We start from the raw sequence: 6,064 nt of genomic DNA, 5'->3' as shown, positions 1-6,064 counted from the left end.
AATCGTTAATTTCTAATAATTGACACTAGATTTTTTATTGCAAGATTTTTCAAAAATTAGAATCAAATGTGGAAAAATAATATAGAAAAAGTAATACGCGTGACTTAATCATTAAAATTGATAAGGAAATGTGGTTTCAATTTAATTGGCAGAAACAATATATAGTTGTAAATTTTGTAAGCAAAATAATAAAATAATCGGTCATACCTTGTATTGAAATTAAAATTGTAGCTGAATAACTTCCACTCTTCACTCCGACACGTCCAAAAGTATTCGGCTCTTCGTATAAAATCAATGCAGTTTATCTAAGAATATTTTATTTGATTGATATATAATTTGCATGAAATGTTTGTGATTTTTTAATTTAAATAAATTAATAAATTATTCACCTCTCCCGGGATAAAGGACCGCAGTGATTCCGTTGCTATGGATATAATAACAACTATGTATTATGCTTTATATTCTCAGTATATGTTATAATCGTTTAAAAATATTTAGGGAAAATGAAAAGAAACCATTGTGATTTAAATAAAATGTACTTAATTTATGCGAACACTTGTATTATATTTAACAATTTGGACAAATAGCATTTATTAAACGTTAACTCTTCAGTTCTAAATTAATGAATACGAAAATTGATAGAAACTTAAATAGTTTAAAAACGCGAGAAAAAAATATGAACGTGTTCCGAAATTAGTAAATAAAAATTATGAATTATTCACCGAAATATATAATCATAATTTCACGATAATGTGAAAAAACATTTTTTTTAATTAAAATAAATTTAGTCTAATAAAATTTTGAGGAGGGTGGAGTGACAGGTGCAACTATTTACAAAGAAACTAGTATCATCCTTTAAACGCGGAAAAATAGAAGTTCGAAGTACAGAACGCCCTACAAGATATTGAAAGGATCTTAGAAAAATTATTTTTCAATTTATTATAAATGTATTTAAGGATGGTTTGGATATTCAATTAACTGCAAATAAATTTGCAAAAGCTTATATTATTATATGTTTAAATGTATGTCTTAATAACTATAAATCAAAAATTTATTTTGCGTCACCTTTCCACTACTCCTCTAGAATTTTGCAATAAAAAGTATTAAGATAAGTATGATGATTAATTTTATAAGCAGGTACATTTACCAATAATATAAATAACATTTATCGCACTGAAGAAAATGCAATAAATATAAATTTAAACGAACATTGTACTCATAGTTTAAACCAGTTTCCTTTTAACACTCACATTATCCGACTTAAGAACTCCTTTCCTGCGACAATTATTTAACGCTGATCTATTTATGACGTCACCTGAATAGCTACAATTTTCCTATTACTGGGCACAAATGGCGAATAAATTGCAACCTGATGATGTTTTATGGTATGCGACAGAAACACGCGTCCGTGTCTGATTTTGTCATCTTTGTTACGTTTCTTTGATTGTACTTTACAACTTTAATGTCTCTGCAAACGTTTTGTTACCTATTCAAATTTTTTTTCGTAAATAAGACTATCGAGAAACGAAAAGTCTTTTTAATGTGCAATTACTGCACAAGTGCCGCAGAATCGATCAAGCTTTTATGTTCACTAAACTGAATTTTAAACGAACCATTTTACATAAATTTCGCACCGGTGATTATCAATTAGCGACATACTTAAAAAGTAAGATTCAAAATAATAAATTACATGTATTAAATATGAATGTTAACCTTACTTAATAACTATACATTAAAGTGTAAAAAATTGATTATTTGCGAAGTCTAGAATCAATATAAAACATGTCTTTACTATATATGCAAATATAATAAAGCATACTTTGATTTAAATCATACAAAAACTTTTTTTTAGTTAGAGATCAACCTAACATTTAATCTATTCCGTTTAATTTTGCCACAGCCGGGTATTTGAGACAAATCCCAAGAAACAGAAACCAAATAAGAGAACTAATAGTAATTTACCTCAATTATCTGGGACACAATCCGTTTAATTAGGACAGTAAATTTAAATAATGAATAGGTTTTAAAAGATTTCATGGTTAATTATCCGGAATTTTTTGATAAGCTATGACAATTTAGCATGTTACAATGTAAATGAAGACTATGTAGTGAGTGAGAGATAAGGGCGTGCGTTACATGCGTTCCGCACGACCACTTCTTCTCACTCACTCTCGTCACTTAATACGCGAGCGAGCGAAAGGGAATGTATTTCACCGTACGCGCCTAATAAATATATACTCTGTATACTATATTTTTTATTATAAGACGTATAATTAACAAATGCTTATAAAAATATAAAATGTTTTCTTATATGATTTTATCATATTAATTACTTTAAAGCTTTGTAATGAGGAATATGCGAAGTTGAACTAAAAAAAACATCAGTACTTTGTATCATCATAACTTTGAACGCTTCAATTCACCCACGCTTTATTTTAATCGTCTAATTAATACGCAAAATTGCAAATGTCATACATACACGTTGTTCCATGGTACTGAATCTCGAACCACACCTCTTCTTCTCTTGGGAGTCTTGGATGAAGGCAACTACCCAGGTGGCTCGACCCACGCGAGGCAGACGACAATAGGACAATATTCCCAAATGTACGTTTGTAGGTACATCTCTTGAACTTACAATTGCCGCATACAATTAGAGAGTCTCCTTTTAGAGACGTCCCTATATCATGTGAGCAGAACCGACGCTAAATTAAGCCTGCTTCATATTTTCAAAGCGGTTATGGTCACGCCCGTAATCGGATCATCTGCGAATGCCTTTTCGATGCAAACACCATGAACCTTCTTCGTAATGTGTATTTTTAAATATTAGTAATACAGGAAGTGGTTTTGTAGTGGTGTAAGTTCCATATTAGGAGTTAATATATTTTTTATGTATTTATCTGAATAACATTACTTACAAGACTACTCTCAAAAATGAGATTACGTTCTTATACAAGATCTGATATTATTAAATTACAAGTAAAAAAATGTTTTTTAAAAATGTACAAAAAGTTTAATTTATATAATGATAGAACATTATTTAAACAAAAGTTTTGTAATGTAAATTACCCAGAGTAAAATAGAATCAATTATATTATATTTACAAAACGTAAAACTTTGCTATTGCCTCTTCAAAGTGACCAGGGCAGTAATATAAAATAGAAATCAAGCGTTAAATTAAATTTAACGAACACATTTTAGAACTGCTCTAAAAAATAATATACAATACACCTTTTTATACTAAAAAAAAGCTAATTTAGTGTATCGGAGACTATGACTAAACCTGCTTTAAATGCTAAAGTACATATTCCTTTAAGGGCTGAAGAACAAATATCAATGGTTTCATATATTTAGCTCTATGTAGACGTATCTGTTTTATGTATAACAGTTAGCTACCTAAATTAGCACTTAATCTTTTGGGGTTTTTTTATTTTTTCTTCCACTTGTAAAAGTTTTTAAATTTTTTTTCCTTAAATTATAATCACCAGCGTTTTATTTTATATTTTTATTATTATTATATCTTATCTAATAATAAAATTGTAAACATGAAATTGTTTATAAACCAGGAACATGTATTGTATAAATTGGTAAGTTTGTAAAATTAATATATTACCTTATATATAATTGTTCTTAGCTGCTTATATAAAACATTCTCCGTTTAATTTTTTACTCTGTAAATCGTATCTCTTTGTATGAACGGTGTATAATGCACTTAAACAAAAGAAATATATTTAATTATAATTAATAAAAAAAAAAATAGAGTTTAAACGATGATTTTCGAGCCTCCGCTAATGAATTCTTTTGTTGTCGACCAATGAAAAACGAGTATTCAAATATAAAACAAAATGGCCGATAGTAACGTGACAACGGTTGTAAATAATTTTGCTACGCAACAATAATTTTCATTATTTTGGCATGTGCGTTGCTCGGTTTGACTGAATATAAATATTCGGATTGCAAATTAACTGGGTATGTTATAACTATGAAAATGAAATATATACATGTATGTAACGATTATAAGAATACTTTGATTAAACTAGATAACAAGCATAACACAATCTTCGTCATGAAATATTCAAATTTTGAATTCCTGTCGACGGACTCCGAGGCCAAAAAGTGAGTTTTACCTTTTACAATACATAAAAATTATCATTGCTTCTAATTTATTGCACATATTCGTTAGATTTGTCTGAATATGATTACTAGAATTGCAAATAAACCAGGTATGTTTTAAACGTGAACATGTAATGTATGTATGAGGATTGAAAGTTAATGTCGAACAAACCATATATATGCTAATACAACGTATTTTTAATCTATTGATATTTGGCAGACTATCTTTCACGATGATCGCGTGCAAAGATTGTGGTGCAGTCGGTTATTTATCTGAAGAAATTTGGATCCATTTTTGTACTAATTGCACTTTTAAATTAATTTTATATTTGTCCTAAAATGACATAATTATTTATTAGTAAATATCAAACAATTTGTCTATCTTTTTTTAAGATCATGTCATACTAATTAAAAATTTTATATTAATATTATTAATTTAATATCACAGTACAATCAAAGCCGTAAAGTGAATACCCTGATCGCGTGCTTTGGTTCTCCTCTTAAATTTCTTTCCCTTCGACAGTCCTTTTCGAAGATTTTTCTGATACGAATTACGGTTAATTGTGGAATAATCAACATTCCGTTTTCCATGCTCTCACCCTCGAATCCCACGCTCGGAAAACATACGACCGAACTTGAGTAATCTCTCGCGATCTGCCACTAATTTATTATACCAACAAACCCTTCCAGCAGCAGCCAAAACAGAAAAAAGGCTTTATTTTTTAAAGAGTACACTCGACGACAAAGGGCTCGCGAAGATATACGATAACCAAGCTTCGTCCGTACTTTCTCCCGCTCCAGTTTTGTTTCAATTAAGCATGTTTATAACGAGCAACAGGTGAATATATTTAATCCGAAACGGTGTTCAAAAATGAAAGGCAGAAGTTGTGCAATTTTATCGGCATACCATCTTTACGGTATCGTGGCAGGACACATAAAGGACGCTTGGAGGAAACTCGATCTTGATTCCGATATCCATGATTGATTGCCTAGCCTTATTAAAAGCTTATAATTAAAAAAACACAATTTTATGGTCAGATTGTGTCATCAGATACCATTATTTACTATGCGATGGATATTGAATTTTTATTCTTGGCGGCGTGTTTCGAAAATGGCTAAGAATGCGTAATTTGGAGAACCGCTCTGATTTCTCTCGCCCGGGAGGCTTTTATCGATCGAAAGTATCTCGAAAAATTCCACGTGCATAATTTACCGTACGTAGAAAGAAGCCAAAGTTGTCGAATGTGGTACGAGACCATCCATCATTTCGATCCTTCAATTGAAGATTTTTGGCTACTTATTGGCTACTGTATGGTACATTTTTAAACCATACGTGCGACTCCTGCTGGAATTGCCAGCTGCTGGCGTGCCAGTGACATTGGCTTCTCCAGTGACTAGTATAAAGCGTTTACACGGTGTTAGTCGCTGGCAACCTCAACTGGCATCGTGTAAATCAGCCTTCAAGTTCGCAGTCGATCGTTGCCGAATTGCAGACATCACCCCTTGGAAACATAAAAAAAGTGTTTCATTTAGTAAATGCTACACCGAAAATGCAATGAATTTTATCCAAAAGCTCCTAGGATATAAATACGGATACTACCCGTACTCCCTCTTGTAGATATATATCAGAAATTTTCTTTGAATTCTCTCCAACAACAATGAATACATTTTATATGGAGATTCGGCACAATTCTATACAACTTTAAACCTCTAGTACTAAAGCATTTTAGTGCATGCATCATATAGTACAGACCTTGCACCTTTAAACTATCATATATTTAGCGCTTTGTAGAACTGCCTTAACCACTTAGATCAGTTTTCGCTATCAAGTATTGTTCAGCTACTAAAAAGAAAAGAAGGATATCGATCAAAATACCAAGTACCATATAAATGACTAAATTTATTTCTGTATTACAAATAAATTAATTTAAAAACAATAAAAATGGAACAGAAT

Source organism: Plectrocnemia conspersa, unplaced genomic scaffold (genome assembly GCF_051122295.1).
Source record: "Plectrocnemia conspersa isolate PC_06_02 unplaced genomic scaffold, ASM5112229v1 ptg000011l, whole genome shotgun sequence".
In the NCBI taxonomy this organism is placed as follows: Eukaryota; Metazoa; Arthropoda; class Insecta; order Trichoptera; family Polycentropodidae; genus Plectrocnemia; species Plectrocnemia conspersa.
Note: the sequence above shows the minus strand (reverse complement) of the source record.